At 51.4% G+C, this 19,743-nt stretch overlaps 1 pseudogene; it reads right to left on the bottom strand.

The window, feature by feature from the left end:
- The window catches only part of LOC138563375 (zinc finger protein 91-like), a 252,131-nt pseudogene that overhangs the window by 39,871 nt on the left and 192,517 nt on the right, over nt 1-19,743 (bottom strand).

Here is a 19,743-nt window from a genome sequence, read left to right as displayed (position 1 = left end):
CGTTCACTTTCTATTCACTACAGAGCTTCTGCTACCTCAGAGGACCAAGGAATGCTTTTGTTGTGGGTTAGTTAACTGTCATTTGGTTTGCCAATAGCCCCAGTCTAGCCAAACCCTCGTGTCTCTCCATCTCCAAGCTCCCCCAAGCCGCCTCTCCACCTGCACCCCCTATTAAGATGCTCCTGTGCTGCCCGAATCTCCAACCTCTTATTTCCCCCTCGCCCACTGCACAACACCCGCTCCTCTCCCCCAACTCTTAGCTCTCCTTCACTTGGCCTCTTGAATGCACGATCCCTCTGCAGCACATCTTCCTGCAACACTGACCACTTGGCCCCTTTAATGTACAATCCCTCTGCAGCACATCTTCCTACAACACTGACCACTTGGCCCCTTTAATGCACAATCCCTCCGCAGAACATCTTCCTACTGCACTGACCACCCTCTGCAGCACATCTTCCCGCAGCACTGACCACTTGGCCCCTTTAATGCACAATCCCTCTGCAGCACATCTTCCTACAACACTGACCACTTGGCCCCTTTAATGCACAATCCCTCTGCAGCACATCTTCCTACTGCACTGACCACCCTCTGCAGCACATCTTCCTACAACACTGACCACCCTCTGCAGCACATCTTCCTACAACACTGACCACCCTCTGCAGCACATCTTCCTGCAACACTGACCACTTGGCCTCTTGAATGCACAATCCCTCTGCAGCACATCTTCCTGCAACACTGGCCACTTGGCCTCTTGAATGCACAATCCCTCTGCAGCACATCTTTCCACAACACTGACCACTTGGCCCCTTGAATGCACAATCCCTCTGCAGCACATCTTCCTACAACACTGACCACTTGGCCCCTTTAATGCACAATCCCTCTGCAGCACATCTTCCTACTGCACTGACCACCCTCTGCAGCACATCTTTCCACAACACTGACCACTTGGCCCCTTGAATGCACAATCCCTCTGCAGCACATCTTCCTACAACACTGACCACTTGGCCCCTTGATTGCACAATCCCTCTGCAGCACATCTTCCTACAACACTGACCACTTGGCCCCTTTAATGCACAATCCCTCTGCAGCACATCTTCCTACTGCACTGACCACCCTCTGCAGCACATCTTCCTGCAACACTGACCACTTGGCCTCTTGAATGCACAATCCCTCTGCAGCACATCTTCCTGCAACACTGACCACTTGGCCTCTTGAATGCACAATCCCTCTGCAGCACATCTTGCCACAACACTGACCACTTGGCCCCTTGAATGCACAATCCCTCTGCAGCACATCTTCCTACAACACTGACCACTTGGCCCCTTTAATGCACAATCCCTCTGCAGCACATCTTCCTACTGCACTGACCACCCTCTGCAGCACATCTTCCTACAACACTGACCACTTGGCCCCTTGATTGCACAATCCCTCTGCAGCACATCTTCCTACAACACTGACCACTTGGCCCCTTTAATGCACAATCCCTCTGCAGCACATCTTCCTACTGCACTGACCACCCTCTGCAGCACATCTTCCTACAACACTGACCACTTGGCCCCTTGATTGCACAATCCCTTTGCAGCACATCTTCCTACTACACTGACCACTTGGCCTCTTGAATGCACAATCCCTCTGCAGCATATCTTCCTGCAACACTGACCACTTGGCCCCTTTAATGCACAATCCCTCTGCAGCACATCTTCCTACTGCACTGACCACCCTCTGCAGCACATCTTCCTACAACACTGACCACTTGGCCCCTTGATTGCACAATCCCTCTGCAGCACATCTTCCTACAACACTGACCACTTGGCCCCTTTAATGCACAATCCCTCTGCAGCACATCTTCCTACTGCACTGACCACCCTCTGCAGCACATCTTCCTACAACACTGACCACTTGGCCCCTTGATTGCACAATCCCTCTGCAGCACATTTTACTGCAACACTGACCACTTGGCCCCTTTAATGCACAATCCCTCTGCAGCACATCTTCCTACTGCACTGACCACTTGGCCCCTTTAATGCACAATCCGTCTGCAGCACATCTTCCTACAACACTGACCACTTGGCCCCTTGATTGCACAATCCGTCTGCAGCACATCTTCCTACTGCACTGACCACTTGGCCCCTTGAATGCACAATCCCTGTGCAGCACATCTTGCTACTGCACTGACCACTTGGCCCCTTTAATGCACAATCCCTCTGCAGCACATCTTCCTGCAACACTGACCACTTGGCCCCTTTAATGCACAATCCCTCTGCAGCACATCTTCCTACTGCACTGACCACCCTCTGCAGCACATCTTCCTACTACACTGACCACTTGGCCTCTTGAATGCACAATCCCTCTGCAGCACATCTTCCTACAGCACTGACCACTTGGCCCCTTGAATGCACAATCCCTCTGCAGCACATCTTCCTACAGCACTGACCACTTGGCCCCTTGAATGCACAATCCCTCTGCAGCACATCTTCCTGCAACACTTACCACTTGGCCCCTTGAATGCACATTCCCTCTGCAGCACATCTTCCTGCAACACTGACCACTTGGCCCCTTTAATGCACAATCCCTCTGCAGCACATCTTCCTACTGCACTGACCACCCTCTGCAGCACATCTTCCTACTACACTGACCACTTGGCCTCTTGAATGCACAATCCCTCTGCATCACATCTTCCTACAGCACCGACCACTTGGCCCCTTGAATGCACAATCCCTCTGCAGCACATCTTCCTACAACACTGACCACTTGGCCTTGAATGCACAATCCCTCTGCAGCACATCTTCCTACAACACTGACCATTTGGCCTCTTGAATGCACATTCCCTCTGCAGCACATCTTCCTACAACACTGACCACTTGGCCTCTTGAATGCACAATCCCTCTGCAGCACATCTTCCTACAACACTGACCTCTTGGCCCCTTGATTGCACAATCCCTCTGCAGCACATCTTCCTACAACACTGGCCACTTGGCCCTTTGAATGCACAATCCCTCTGCAGCACATCTTCCTACTAACTGACCACTTGGCCTCTTGAATGCACAATCCCTCTGCAGCACATCTTCCTACAGCACTGACCACTTGGCCCCTTGAATGCACAATCCCTCTGCAGCACATCTACCTATAACACTGACCACTTGGCCTCTTGAATGCACAATCCCTCTGCAGCACATCTTCCCACAACACTGACCACTTGGCCTCTTGAATGCACAATCCCTCTGCAGCACATCTTCCTACTAACTGACCACTTGGCCCCTTGAATGCACAATCCCTCTGCAGCACATCTTCCCACTACACTGACCACTTGGCCTCTTGAATGCACAATCCCTCTGCAGCACATCTTCCTACTACACGGACCACTTGGCCCCGTGAATGCACAATCCCTCTGCAGCACATCTTCCTACTACACTGACCACTTGGCCCCTTGAAAGCACAATCCCTCTGCAGCACATCTTCCTACTACACTGACCACTTGGCCCCTTGAATGCACAATCCCTCTGCAGCACATCTTCCTACTAACTGACGACTTGGCCCCTTGAATGCACAATCCCTCTGCAGCACATCTTCCTACTAACTGACCACTTGGCCCCTTGAATGCACAATCCCTCTGCAGCACATCTTCCTACTACACTGACCACTTGGCCCCTTGAATGCACAATCCCTCTGCAGCACATCTTCCTACTACACTGACCACTTGGCCCCTTGAATGCACAATCCCTCTGCAGCACATCTTCATACTACACTGACCACTTGGCCCCTTCAATGCACAATCCCTCTGCAGCACATCTTCCCACAACACTGACCACTTGGCCCCTTTAATGCACAATCCCTCTGCAGCACATCTTCCCACAACACTGACCACTTGGCCCCTCGAATGCACAATCCCTCTGCAGCACATCTTCCCACAACACTGACCACTTGGCCTCTTGAATGCACAATCCCTCTGCAGCACATCTTCCCACAACACTGACCACTTGGCCTCTTGAATGCACAATCCCTCTGCAGCACATCTTCCTACTAACTGACCACTTGGCCCCTTGAATGCACAATCCCTCTGCAGCACATCTTCCTACTACACTGACCACTTGGCCTCTTGAATGCACAATCCCTCTGCAGCACATATTCCTACTACTCTGACCACTTGGCCCCTTGAATGCACAATCCCTCTGCAGCACATCTTCCTACTACACTGACCACTTGGCCCCTTGAATGCACAATCCCTCTCCATCACATCTTCCTACTACACTGACCACTTGGCCTCTTGAATGCACAATCCCTCTGCAGCACATCTTCCTACAGCACTGACCACTTGGCCCCTTGAATGCACAATCCCTCTGCAGCACATCTTCCTACTACACTGACCACTTGGCCCCTTGAATGCACAATCCCTCTGCAGCACATCTTCCTACTACACTGACCACTTGGCCCCTTGAATGCACAATCCCTCTGCAGCACATCTTCCTACTGCACTGACCACTTGGCCCCTTGAATGCACAATCCCTCTGCAGCACATCTTCCTACAGCACTGACCACTTGGCCTCTTGAATGCACAATCCCTCTGCAGCACATCTTCCTACTGCACTGACCACTTGGCCTCTTGAATGCACAATCCCTCTGCAGCACATCTTCCTACAGCACTGACCACTTGGCCTCTTGAATGCACAATCCCTCTGCAGCACATCTTCCTACTACACTGACCACTTGGCCCCTTGAATGCACAATCCCTCTGCAGCACATCTTCCTACAGCACTGACCACTTGGCCTCTTGAATGCACAATCCCTCTGCAGCACATCTTCCTACTACACTGACCACTTGGCCCCTTGAATGCACAATCCCTCTGCAGCACATCTTCCTACTACACTGACCACTTGGCCTCTTGAATGCACAATCCCTCTGCAGCACATCTTCCTACTACACTGACCACTTGGCCCCTTGAATGCACAATCCCTCTGCAGCACATCTTCCTACAGCACTGGCCACTTGGCCTCTTGAATGCACAATCCCTCTGCAGCACATCTTCCTACTAACTGACCACTTGGCCTCTTGAATGCACAATCCCTCTGCAGCACATTTTACTGCAACACTGACCACTTGGCCCCTTTAATGCACAATCCCTCTGCAGCACATCTTCCTACTGCACTGACCACTTGGCCCCTTTAATGCACAATCCGTCTGCAGCACATCTTCCTACAACACTGACCACTTGGCCCCTTGAATGCACAATCCCTCTGCAGCACATCTTCCTACTACACTGACCACTTGGCCTCTTGAATGCACAATCCCTCTGCAGCACATCTTCCTACAGCACTGACCACTTGGCCCCTTGAATGCACAATCCCTCTGCAGCACATCTTCCTACTACACTGACCACTTGGCCCCTTGAATGCACAATCCCTCTGCAGCACATCTTCCTACTGCACTGACCACCCTCTGCAGCACATCTTCCTGCAACACTGACCACTTGGCCTCTTGAATGCACAATCCCTCTGCAGCACATCTTCCTACTGCACTGACCACTTGGCCTCTTGAATGCACAATCCCTCTGCAGCACATCTTCCTACAGCACTGACCACTTGGCCCCTTGAATGCACAATCCCTCTGCAGCACATCTTCCTACTACACTGACCACTTGGCCCCTTGAATGCACAATCCCTCTGCAGCACATCTTCCTACTGCACTGACCACCCTCTGCAACACTGACCACTTGGCCTCTTGAATGCACAATCCCTCTGCAGCACATCTTCCTACTGCACTGACCACTTGGCCTCTTGAATGCACAATCCCTCTGCAGCACATCTTCCTACAGCACTGACCACTTGGCCCCTTGAATGCACAATCCCTCTGCAGCACATCTTCCTACTACACTGACCACTTGGCCCCTTGAATGCACAATCCCTCTGCAGCACATCTTCCTACTACACTGACCACTTGGCCCCGTGAATGCACAATCCCTCTGCAGCACATCTTCCTACTACACTGACCACTTGGCCCCGTGAATGCACAATCCCTCTGCAGCACATCTTCCTACAACACTGACCACTTGGCCCCGTGAATGCACAATCCCTCTGCAGCACATCTTCCTACTACACTGACCACTTGGCCCCGTGAATGCACAATCCCTCTGCAGCACATCTTCCTACTACACTGACCACTTGGCCCCGTGAATGCACAATCCCTCTGCAGCACATCTTCCTACTACACTGACCACTTCGCCCCTTGAATGCACAATCCCTCTGCAGCACATCTTCCTACTACACTGACCACTTGGCCTCTTGAATGCACAATCCCTCTGCAGCACATCTTCCTACTACACTGACCACTTGGCCCCGTGAATGCACAATCCCTCTGCAGCACATCTTCCTACTACACTGACCACTTGGCCCCGTGAATGCACAATCCCTCTGCAGCACATCTTCCTACTACACTGACCACTTGGCCCCTTGAATGCACAATCCCTCTGCAGCACATCTTCCTACTACACTGACCACTTGGCCCCTTGAATGCACAATCCCTCTGCAGCACATCTTCCTACTACACTGACCACTTGGCCTCTTGAATGCACAATCCCTCTTGAATGCACAATCCCTCTGCAGCACATCTTCCTACTAACTGACCACTTGGCCCCTTGAATGCACAATCCCTCTGCAGCACATCTTCCTACTGACTGACCACTTGGCCTCTTGAATGCACAATCCATCTGCAGCACATCTTCCTACAGCACTGACCACTTGGCCTCTTGTCAGTGGTACCTCTTTACCTGTAAATATCGAATATAAAAGGTCGTGTTGGCCATTACTGTGAATTATGCCTGTACCATGATTCTGTACATTCAATGATGTTGCATTCCTATCACGGTTGCGGTCTCTTGCCGTTTTACTGTGTTTGCATCTTTGCTGCTTTTATCCAACATTGAAATCGCATTAATTGCTGTGCTAATTCTAAACTGATTCTGTCGTGTTAGCTGTCACTTGTACTTTGACCACTTTCATTTCATTCGACTTTCATTCTGCTATGAAAGTGCATCGTCCCTTAGTTTCACATTCCACCATTCTCTGTTTTCGATATAAAGTTCCTGTAACGCTGAATCCGCACCGATCAAGGGGGAGCTGGGGTTGGGAGGGTGTCCCCTGTTCCCCTTGAGTGGTATAGTAGCTTTAGAGGTTGCAGGGGTTTGCCCTGCTTCCGTAACATGGAAAGCACGACATCTGGGGGGAATTTAAACACCCATGTGTTATTTTTCCTCGCACTGAAGAACAAATTGTTCATCTGTCATTTTGCGTCAGACTTCCTGGTTTTCCGCTCTTGCAGAATCCTGTGCAAGATTTCCAGAAATAAAATAATTGCAATGAGCCACACATGAAATGTAAATATGAATGCCTTCTACTTGTTCAATCTTCTTTTCTTCTGTTTTGGAAGCAAAAAAATGATTTATCAAATTAGATCCTTCAGTGATTTCTGTAAGGAAAGGCTGGGTATCATCAATGAAGACCGTCATAAATGAGACACAGTTCAAGAGTGTTTATTGAATTTTAAAGGGTTGGTTAAACGCCTATCTAAATCTAAATCTAAGGATGGGAGCAAGCTACAACCATCAAATAATAATAACGCAGTCCTAGACGAGTCTGTCAAAATAAAAGGTCCTATGCTTATAAACCTATTGCATGTCCTTACTTCTAAATACAAAACGGTGTGGGACAATTGTGTATGCAACTAGAGAAGTGTACAAGAAACAATGGGGGTCATTCCGAGTTGGGCGGTAGCCATGGTGCTATTAGCACCATGGATGGCTCCCAAACCGGTTCCGGTCTGTTTGAATGGGGACTTAACGGGTCATTCCGACCATGGAGGACCCGGTAAGTCCCCATTCTGTAGACCATTCCCATTTGAGCCCCCACAGGGCTCAATGGGAATGGGGAAGGCGCTAATAACGGTACCGCAAATTGCGGTACCGTTATTAGCTCCAAGGTCCCTTAGCGGGAACCGCAGAGAACGTGTGGTCAGACCACACGTCCTTTGCGTTTCCCGCTAAGGGACCTCGGAATTGGGCGGTAAGGGTTTTCCGGCACCGGCATCATTACCGGTGACCGATAACCAATACCGCCCAAGTCGGAATGAGGCCCAGTTGGCCTCCCTTCCCCACACTTTCAGCACGGGACACAGCAGCACGCTCGAGCCTCGTGCACACACTGGCTTCCTCGGCACGAGGACACAGTTCAGTGGTTCAGCTGGTCTCACACTCTGGCAAAGTCTTTAAGAAACAAAAAGGATTCTCAGAAAGAAACATCTCTTGTAAAAACACAGGCTTTGTCCGCCTTGAAACAAAGTTCACCTTGTTTTTCAAACATAGACTTTACTTTGTCAGAATACAGGGTTCTTCCGCCTCGAAACAGAAGTTCACTATACTTATCAAAACACACAGTATTACCTTCTTTCCCAGTGACTGCTAGAACTTGTAGATCCTTTAGTTACTCGTACAGTTCAATATCTCAGTATCAGGGCCTTCTGTACCACAGTCTGTTTACCATTCAATGAGCCTCATTACGACTTTGGAGGTAGCCATGCCCGCCTCCAAAATCGTGTTGGGTCCGGGTTCCCTGAATGGGGAAATACCGGGCCATTCTGAGTATGGAGGGCCTGGTATTTCCTCCTTCAGGGAACCCGGGCCCGGTCCTTCCCCATTGGCATTCAAGCCCTCACAGGGCTCAATGGGAATGGGGAGGGAGCTAACAACGGGCCCATTACAAACGGGCCCGTTGTTAGCTCCCTGGTCCCCTCGCGGGGCCCGCTTTGGACATCTGGAAAAAACAGATGTCCAGAGCGGGTCCTGGGAGGGGACCTCGTAATAGTGCAGAGTGGGTTTAAGGGCGCTGGCACCAATACCGGCGCCGTTAAACCCATTCTGCACAAGTTATAATGAGGCCCAAAGTCTCTTACTGCAGAGGGTCTGATGTAGCAAAAAAAACACAAAAGTTCATATCCTTTGTCAAGATTCTTACATTCATAAGTTCACGATTGGTCTTCCTCTTTCAGGCTCAGACCATGGGCCCCCCTCGTAAAGGCTTAGATCCTTTTTGCTCAATGTTCACAATTCACAATTTGGTCTCCCTCAGCCAGACTCGGACAATAGATCCCCTCTTCCGGGCTCAGATCCCTTTTCACACAATGGGGGTCATTACAAGATGGGCGGTAGCCATGGTGCTATTAGCACCATGGCTGCCTCCCATACCGTGTCTGAGACCGGTCTTGTTCAATGGCGCTTACTGATCCATTCTGACCCTTGAGGGACTGGTAAATCCCCATTGAACAAACCGTTCCCCATTCCCATTTGAGCCCCCATAGGGCTCAATGGGAATGGGGAGGGCACTAATAACGGGCTTGCGACTAGGACGCCCGTTATTAGCGCCCTGATCCCTTAGTGGGACCCGTAAGGGACGTGTGGTCAGACCACACGTTCCTTACGGTTCCCGCTAAGGGACCTCGGAATTGGGCGTTAAGGGATTACAGGCACCGGTCTCCTTACCGGTGCCCGGTATCCCTTACCGCCCAACTCGGAATGAGGCCCAATGTTCACAATTTGGTATCCCTCATCTGGGCTCGGACTATGGATCCACCTCTTCTGGGCTCAGATCCCTTTTGACACCGGAATCAAAGACTTTATACTGTGCACTGGATTTCGCCTTACCCGTCGCAGGACCACTTCAATTCACAATTCTTTACATCTCTTTAACTTTCACTACAGCCACTTTTCAGCTGGATACCTTACAGAGACCTTTGATTTGGCACACACGCAGTGCCGGACCACTCTGTTTCACAGCTTTGCTCTTTTGGACTATGTGAAAGTATGACGCGGGAGTCAAGGGGTTTTTGCTGAAAGTATATTTATTTTTAAATCAAGTGCCAAAGTCTTTAACTGAAGAGTTCAAAACGGTTTCCTTCACCGTAGGCTCTTCGTCCCTTGTGTGTTCCTGAGAAAGGGGACTGTCTCCTAATGCGTGACGTCCGGATAGGCCCACCACTCTGGGTCGGCTCCACTCTCCATCTCAGTGTCCTGTGGAAATGACAGACAGCACTGGTTAGAATCCGCGGGCTTTTATCCTTCCCTGAGGTTTCAAAGCCCCACCAATCAGCAGGGTTTAGGACCTTCCCGGTTGTGATTGGCTTGGAAGCCGTTGGCCCGCCTCCCTTAAAGTTAGAACCCGCCCCCGTCACTTCTGCCTGCCCTTGTAGCATAGTGGGAGGTCCTGTGGTGCCCCTGCCTGTGTCGACGAAGTATTGCCGGGACCCGAGCACATATGGGCGGGTTCGGGCGTTCGTGGCTCCTCCCGACCTCTCCCGCAGACTGTGGCGGCTATGCGCGCTCTCCCACTCCTGCATCCCGGCTCCGCTCGACCTCCGCCACTGGTCATGTTGGTCGCGGTGACTTCCCTGGTACTGCCTCCGCCCTTCTTCTGGCCTGGGCTGGTGAATACGGAACTTCGCCTGCACCGCGCTGGAGCACCCATATGGTAAGCAACCCTCCATGCTGCAGCTCGTCACTGCTGTTCCTTCGCTGGTCTTGCCTCTGTGTTGTTCCCCGTGTCCACCCGTTTCCCGGTAGTTGTTGGTTCCGCCCCCCCTGTCCGTTGTAGGCACCTCCTCACACATACCCACCCCGGGCACAGGCCGATCGGGCCAGTGAGAACATCTGGACAGGTAGTCTGCTACTAACTGGAACCTGGCCGGTTTGTGCAAAGTCAGAAAGTCAAAGGGTTGTAGGGATAGAAACCAGCGGAGGACCCTCTGGTTAGTATCTTTGTGACGGGCCAGCCATTGGAGGGGCGCATGGTCGGAGAACAACGTGAATCGTCGTCCCATCAGATAGTACTTGAGCGATTCAACGGCCCATTTGATGGCCAGGCACTCCTTCTCCACCGTGGAGTAGGCAGACTCGTGTGGTAGTAGTTTTCGACTGATAAAACATATGGGTCGTAGCTCTGCTTCTTGTTCTTGGGAGAGAACGGCACCCAGGCCCTGATCTGATGCGTCAGTTTGAAGGAAGAAATGTTTCTGGAAGTCCGGGCAACACAGTACGGGATCTGACGTGATCCTATGTTTTAGCAAGGCAATGGCCCCTATGGCAGCATCATTGTTTGTCAAGTCTGGGTTATCTTTGAGCCTCAGCGCGTCGGTGAGCGGGGCGGCTATAGAGGAAAAATCGGGAATAAACCTTCTATAATAGCCGATGAGACCCAGGAAGGCTCGTATCTGCTTCATGCTCGCTGGCGTTGGGATCCGGTGGATGGCGTCCGTTTTGGACATCTGTGGTTTTAGAACCCCACCCCCCACTAGATGTCCGAGGTACTTAGTTTCGTGAGCTCCCATTGTGGTTTTTCGGGGATTTATGTGTAATCCCGCCCTATGTAGGTCGGCTATGATCGCCTTTAGGTGGGTTAGGTGGTCTTCCCAGGACTTACTATAGACAATGATATCATCCAGGTAGGCCGCTGCATACCCCTCATGAGGTCGTAGTATGATGTCCATAAGCTTCTGGAAGGTGGCTGGTGCACCATGTAGGCCGAAGGGAAGGACCTTGAAATGGTACAATCCTCGTGGAGTAGAGAAGGCGGTCTTTTCCTTGTCCTGGGGTCGTAAAGGGATCTGCCAGTATCCCTTAGTTAGATCTAGGGTGCTCAGGAATAGTGCGGCGCCAAGTCCCTCCAGTAACTCGTCCATCCATGGCATCGGGTAAGCCTCGTACCGGGAGACGGCATTCAAATGTCTGTAGTCCATACAGAAGCGTATGGAGCCGTCTGGTTTTGGGACAAGTAGTATAGGTGAGGACCAGGTGCTGTTTGATGGTTCGATGATGTCTAGTTGCAGCATTTCATCCACTTCGGTATTTATGACGCGCCTCCGGGCTTCAGGTATACGATAGGGTCTGAGACGTATTATCTTCCCGGGCTCTGTCCTTATCTCGTGTTCGATTAATTCGGTATGCCCTGGTAAGGTGGAAAAGGCTTCTCGGTGGGGCAGCAGTTTGTCCAATAGTTCTACTTTCATAGCAGGGGTTAATGTATTTCCCCACTGGACGTGATCTAAAGAACCAGTGTCCGTTGTTTCGACGGTTTCTATGTCACCGGTGGTTCCCAGTGCCACCATTAGAGGTTCGTTCCACTTTTTCAGTAGATTGATGTGATATATCTGATCCGGGTTACCTCGGTCGGGTTGGTGGACTCTATATGTCACAGGACTGAGAACGTCGGTGATCTTGTAGGGTCCTCTGCATCTGGCCAGTAACTTGTTGGCGCTGGTAGGCAAAAGAACGAGTACCTGGTCACCTGGTTTGAAGCTCCTTATCCTGCTTCCCTTGTTGTAGTTCCTTTCTTGAGTTGTCTGTGCCCGAGAGAGGTTGGCTTCCGCTAGAGTTCTCAGCGTAGTTAAATGTTCTTTCAACTCTTCGGTATATTCGGTCAAGGACATTTCATCAGAGGCTTCCCATTCCTCTTTAACCAAGTCTAGGATCGTACGGGGTTGTCTCCCAAACAACAGCTCAAAAGGGGAAAACCCGGTAGAGGACTGGGGGGTGTCTCTTAGGACCATCAGTACAAGGGGTATCACCCTATCCCAGTTCTTGGCGTCTGGTCCTGTCACTCTCCTCATCATTTTCTTTATTGTTTTATTATAACGTTCGACCAAGCCGTCGGTCTGGGGATGGTACACAGATGTTCTGAGTTGTTTAATCTGTAGGCGTTCACACACCTGTCGGAGTAGAGCTGACATGAAGTTCGTTCCTTGGTCAGTGATGATTTCCGAGGGTAGACCGACTCGGGCAAAGAAAGATATGAGCTGATCACACAGATGTCTGGCCGACGTACCTTTGAGGGGAAAGGCCTCTGGATAGAGGGTGGCGTAGTCTAAGATGACAAGCATATACTTATACCCTCTACTGGCTGGTTCTAACGGTCCGACGATATCCATACCGATCCTTTGGAATGGTACTGCGATAAGGGGCATCTTTTGTAGAGGAGCCTTAGCTGGCTTTACCCCGCTGGTTAGCTGACAGGTGGGGCATCTCTTACAGAACTGGGCTACCTCGCCATAGAGGCCTGGCCAGTAAAACCGTTTGAGTATGTTCTGTTGCGTCTTTAGGGAAGCCATGTGGCCACCGCAGGGGTGGTTGTGGGCCAACTGTATGACCACGCTAAGTTGGGTTTTCGGTAGCACTAACTATTCTTTAACCGACCCATCGTCCCCCTTGTATCTGCGGTATAGCAAGCCCTGCCGTAGAACAAAACCTGGGCCCTTGGAAACATCGGGATCCCCTTCTTGGGCTGCCCTTTCCAGGGCTATCTTGAGGGTGTTATCTGTTAGGGTCTCTCCTCTAATGCTTTCCTCGTTGTCTTCTAATTTCCAGTCAATGGGTCTAGTCATATAACTAGCCTGACACCACTCTAAACGAGTTTGTCTCTTTTTGTTAATCGGGGTTTCTGGGGTAGTCGTATCTTCTCCTATGTCTGGCTTGCATCCTGCTTCCCTTCTTCCCTCCCGACCGGTCAGGGCCTGGTCAAAGTTAGGTAAATCCGTACCTATGACTACCGGGGCAGGCAGAAAAGGCAAAACAGCAGCCCTTAGGGGTGACATTTCCCTGTTTACTTCAATAGCTACCTTCTTCATTGGATATAGTTTTATATCACCATGGATACACTTAATAGGTATAGACACATTAGGCAAGTTAGGTTTATTACTTACAGTTGGTGATATGGCGGTTTGTCTGCTGCCGCTGTCGAGTAGAGCGCATGTGGGTCGGCCGTCAACTCGTATATCGACCACATAGGGACCGGCCCGGCCTTCTACTGGTAGCGGGTTTAGATATCCGATGTCCATGGGCTCAGCTGCTCTTCTCCTGGGACATAGTCAGGCGATGTGTCCCCATTCGCTACACTCGAAGCACTGCGGTTGCCGATATCCTGGACTGGTCCCTGCAGGCTTTTCTTCCATCCCGTATTTCTTATCATCTGGTCTTCGGATGTTCTCGTCCGGTGGTCGCCATCTCAGCTGTCTGGCTCCCCGGGTCAAGTGGGGGTCAGTTATTGGAACTGCTATACGAGCTGTTATGCCAGGGGTTTGTGCTCTGTGATATCCGGCCTTTTGGTATGCCGAGGCGATATCCACGGCTTCCGTCAGAGATGGTCGGTGATGTTGCCTCACCCATCTCTGCATTTGTCCAGGTAGAGCGTTCACAAACTGTTCGAGGATGATCTTTTCAAGGATCGGCTGGGTAGCGGGAGTCGGGGTCAACAGCCATTTTTCCGCCAAGTCCTTTATGCGGTGATACAATTGCCGGGGGCTCTCGCCGGCCCTTAACCTGGTGTCCCTTAATTGGATGCGATAGGCCTCCTCATCGAGGCCAAGGCGGTCCAACACCGCTACTTTAATGTCCCCATAGGGAGTATTGCCGGTGGGGTTCACCGCCTGGTAGGCTCCCCCTGCATGAGGCCGGATAGAAGGGGGGTGACATATTATCCCCAACGCTCTGGTGGCCACTGTGCGTTTCTCGCTATTCTTTCGAACGTGGTAAAGAAAAAGACTGGGTCCTCGCTGTCCTTGTATTTCTGTAGTAGGGCGGACGGGACCATTGGTTGAGTTCTGGAGCTAGCTACCACCTCCGTGAGCCTAGAGATGGTTTCATGATGCTTATCCTGGGCAGTAGTTTGTACAGAGCTTTGTAACTGCATGGCCTGTTGAAAGGCTTGCCTGTCGGCAGCTGCTTGTTGGGTTTGTATCTGAACCAACTGTTGCAGCTGTTGCTGTCCTTCCGACAGGGTTTTTTATCAATGCCTCCATCGCGCCGTCGATAAATCCCACCTTCGTCGCCACTTGTGAAAGTATGACGCGGGAGTCAAGGGGTTTTTGCTGAAAGTATATTTATTTTTAAATCAAGTGCCAAAGTCTTTAACTGAAGAGTTCAAAACGGTTTCCTTCACCGTAGGCTCTTCGTCCCTTGTGTGTTCCTGAGAAACGGGTCTGTCTCCTAATGCGTGAGGTCCGGAGAGGCCCACCACTCTGGGTCGGCTCCACTCTCCGTCTCAGTGTCCTGTGGAAATGACAGACAGCGCTGGTTAGAATCCGCGAGCTTTTATCCTTCCCTGAGGTTTCAAAGCCCCACCAATCAGCAGGGTTTAGGACCTTCCCGGTTGTGATTGGCTTGGAAGCCGTTGGCCCGCCTCCCTTAAAGTTAGAACCCGCCCCTGTCACTTCTGCCTGCCCTTGTAGCATAGTGGGAGGTCCTGTGGTGCCCCTGCCTGTGTCGACGAAGTGTTGCCGGGACCCGAGCACATATGGGCGGGTTCGGGCTTTTCGTGGCTCCTCCCGACCTCTCCCGCAGACTGTGGCGGCTATGCGCGCTCTCCCACTCCTGCATCCCGGCTCCGCTCGACCTCCGCCACTGGTCATGTTGGTCGCGGTGACTTCCCTGGTACTGCCTCCGCCCTTCTTCTGGCCTGGGCTGGCGAATACGGAACTTCGCCTGCACCGCGCTGGAGCACCCATACGGTAAGCAACCCTCCATGCTGCAGCTCGTCACTGCTGTTCCTTCGCTGGTCTTGCCTCCGTGTTGTTCCCCGTGTCCGCCCGTTTCCCGGGAGTTGTTGGTTCCGCCCCCCCTGTCCGTTGTAGGCACCTCCTCACAGACTACAGGTTCCAGAATGCACATTCAAGGTTTTGCTCCCACTTCACCAGTTACGGGCCCTTTTGGGATTTACACAAAGTTCTTGACACAACAGATTATCCCGCCTTAGCTTCCCTTGAGTCTCAAGGTCTCCATCTTTTACCCTCAGTGATGAGGTGTTAGCGGGTCCTCAATGGGGATTCACTTGAGGTCAGGGATCGAGCACCTGCCCCTCAACTACCTGGGTTTCTGGAACTCACCCAGGGACCCAGCACTGATTTAAACACTACCAGAAAAGTGTAGCTGGAGGTTTGGTTCCCTGGGGCACTGCTCACCTGCCACACTGTAGCCCCCTTTGTACTCACAGACCTCAGTGGCTTGGCAGTCCGCCCCCCCTTCTGGCTTCCCAAGTTTCTCCCAGATGCTGACTTCCCCTTCTGGTCATCACGGTTCCTTCAGCATCCCCATCTCGCTCAAAATGCTGTTTCTGGCTGCTTCTTTTATACTCCCAGTTAGAGTTAATTGGAGTCAGGTGTGAGTAGTTGTCCCTCCCTGCCTGACATCATTATCGGGACAACATGGAGACTGCCCATAGGAATCCACTGCCCATGGATTCCTATGGGTAATCCTCATGACTCCCATCTACCTCCTCTTCGTCCCAGAAGTTGGACTTTTTAGCATGGAAGTAGGTATTGTGGGAGGTATATGTTTTTCCAAAGATCATGGAAAACCCATGTAAGTTGTTTTTCAGGATGAAGGGGGTAAATGTATTGTGGTGGGTGAATGGATTTTCTATTGGGTTCTTGTGATTGTAGAGATTGTTTTAATTTCCCTGGTCGTTTTCTCCTTTTCCTTACAGAAAGGTACTGGGGTGTGATGGGACTCGGCTGACAATATCCCAGGACAACAGAGGGGATGTCGGGTAGAGGTGTATTGGAATGGGAGGAATACCATGCCTCGCCAAATGGCATGTCTCCTATAGTCCCCAAGGATCCCCTGCCAAGGTGATCCTCTCTTGCTCGTCTGCCCCCAGGGTTGGGATCCAAGATCGATGGCCCTCCCCTGGCCACCTGAGTCTGGGATCCCTGGGAATAGCCTGGGATAAAAGCCTCAGGTTTCTCACATTTCTGTGTAATGTTTTACAATCTCGAAAGGCGGGATTTGAGATTGTTGCATTGGAAAGCTTCCATCTCCATTGTATCCTGCCTCAATCTTTTCCGTCGCGACATTTTCATGTAGATCCATCTTATCACCCTCACCTCATAGGTCTGCATAGTAGCTATTCACACTGACTCTGCTACCTTCTCCCACTCTCCCAGACTTGTTGGAAAGGATGGAAGTGTAGGGTTTTTTTATTCATAAAGCCCTCAACACTGCTCCTCTATCACCCTCCCAGCATTAACTCTTCCCTTCTACTTGGTAGGATGGGGTAAAGGTGTTATAGGGAAGTGGATACCGTGTCTCACCATCTGGTGTCCCACTCCCCGAAAACACCCCTCATCCAGGCGATCCTCCCACACTGGTCAACCCCCAGGAACTGGATCCAAAAGTGATGGTGGTGTCCTGGCCACCTGCATGACAGATTCCCAGGGACTAGCGGGTGAGACACCTTTTCCCACAGTGATAATCAACACGAGTAAAATTGAAGGTGAAATGAGTGATTGATCTTTGAAGCCAAGATACGCTACATTAGACAGAGTGGTCTGGTACCGCGTGTGTGCTATTTTTGAAGGTCTCTGTAAGGTATCCAACTAAAAGTTGGCAATAAATTTAGAATCAAAGCGGTCTTGCAACGGGTCAAGTAAAATCCTGTGCACAATCGAAAGTCTTCAATGTTAAAGAAAGTTGATGGGCCTCATTACGACCCTGGCGGAACGGGTTAAACGGCACCGTAAAAGGTGACGGCGCCGTTCAACCCGTTCCGCCACATTACGAGGTCCCCTCGCGGGACACGGTAAGCACGCCTGGGAAAGCACGCCTGGGAAAACACGAGGGGAAGAGGGAGCAAACAACGGGCCATCTCGTAATGGCCCGTTGTTTGCTCCCTCTCCCATTCCCATTCTGTCCTATGGGGCAGAATGAGGATGAGGAGAACGGCATTACCGCCACCCGCGAATGGACACTTACCAGCCCATTCAACTCGTAATGGGCCGGTAAGTGCCCATTCGCGGGTGATGGTGACGGATGCGAGCTCAGCGGTAGTCGTGCCTGTAATGCAGGCACGGCTACCGTTCGAACTCGTAATGAGGCCCGATGACTTGAAACTAGCACAAGCCCGGCTGAGGGAGACTAGTTGAACAGTCTGTTAAAAAGGATCTGAGCCCGGCTGAGAGGGATCCGGGGTGAGCCATGAATTACCAGAGAAATTGGATACAGGAATATCCTACAATCATAGGGCCTCATTACACGGACGGCGGTAAGGGTTTACCGGTACCGGTAAGGCCACCGGTACTGGTAAACCCTTACCGCCTTACTACGAGGTCCCTTTGCGGGTAGGTACTTTACCGCCTGCTGTTTAGCAGGCGTTAAAAAAAACCAACCCGCAAAGGGACCAGGGTGCTAATTACGGTACCGCAATTTGCGGCACCGTAATTAGCGCCTTCCCCATTCCCATAGAGCCATATGGGGCAAAAATGGGAATGGGGAAGGGCAATGGGGGAAGGGGGAATTACCGCCCTGCCAACCTTGGAATAGGGCGGTAATTCCCCTTTCCACCAAGGCGGTGCTGGTATTTTACCGGCATGGACCAAGGTGCTAATAGCACCTTGGTCCTCCGCCTACCGGTAAATCCCCCTTCCGCCATTGCCCTTCCCCATTCCCATTTCTGCCCCATAGGGCTCTATGGGAATGGGGAAGGCGCTAATTACGGCACCGCAATTTTGCGGTGCCGTAATTAGCTCCGAGGTCCCTTAGCAGGTTGGATTTTAATGCCTGCAAAAAGCAGGCGTTAAATCCCCCAACCCGCAAAGGGACCTCGTAGTAAGGCGGTAGGGATTTACCGGTACCGGTATTTTACCGGTACCGGTAAATCCCTACCGCCATCCGTGTAATGAGGCTCATAGTGTTTAGAAGATCTGAGCCCGGCAGAGGGGGATCCGGGGTACACAGGAATACACCCAAAAAGTTGAACATTGTTTCAGAAGGGGATCTGAGCCCAGCTGAGGGGGATCTGAGGTGAATATCCTTATCCTTCTCGATCTCTCCTCTGCCTTTGACACAGTCAACCATTCCATCACGTACAAAGGCTCCACGATACCCTTGGTATCTTGGAACGGTCACTGTACTGGCTGACATCCTTCCTTACACACTGCTCTTCCCAAGTCATCCTGGGCACTTTCTCCTCTCCACCTGCGGTGTCCCCTAGGGTTCTATCCTCTACCCTGGTTCTTTAACATCTACCTTGCTCTGCTTCCACACCTCATCTCCTCCTTCTATTCCAACTGCCAGTGTTATGCAGATGACACACAGCTCTTGCTCTCCCTGCTGACCCTCTTGCACCCTCCATCATCCCTGACTGCCTATCTGCCATCCAGCCCTTGTGCACCACCAATGATCTCTGCCTCAATGCCTGTAAAACTGAGGTCCTTCCCATCGGGACCCCTGCTCCCTCCTTCTTCCCTTCACTCTGGCCTTCCACCTTGGGCTCTCCCCCGGCACCCTCTTCTGAAGCCAGAAACCTTGGTGTCATCTTCGACTCCTCTCTCTCCTTCCCCCCTAACACTCAGGACATTGCCAAGAAGTCCCACTTTCAGTTCTTTCTCCTCATAGGAGTTCTCCCTTTTCTCACTTTCCCCCAGAGGCTCAATGTGACCCAAGCCCTGGTTCTCTCTACGCTTGACTATTGCAATAGCCTCCTCCTGAATATACCATCTTCCACTCTGAGGACCCTCCAGCTATTCCAGAATAGGGCCGCAAGACGTATCCTTGGCCAGGGACGCAAAGTCTTCACTGGCTCCCGGTTGCTGCACAGATTAAATTCAAATACCTCTGCATCATCCACAAGGCGGTCTGGGCGCAGGGACCACACTATCTTCAACTTTATCTTACTAACTCTCCCCCTCTCGACCACTACGCTCCTCTGGCTTTAACTCTC

The sequence above is a fragment of the Ambystoma mexicanum genome, chromosome 1q, assembly GCF_040938575.1.
Source record: "Ambystoma mexicanum isolate Mex_15411 chromosome 1q, UKY_AmexF1_1, whole genome shotgun sequence".
NCBI lineage: Eukaryota > Metazoa > Chordata > Amphibia > Caudata > Ambystomatidae > Ambystoma > Ambystoma mexicanum.
This window is presented reverse-complemented; position numbering and strand designations above follow the sequence as displayed.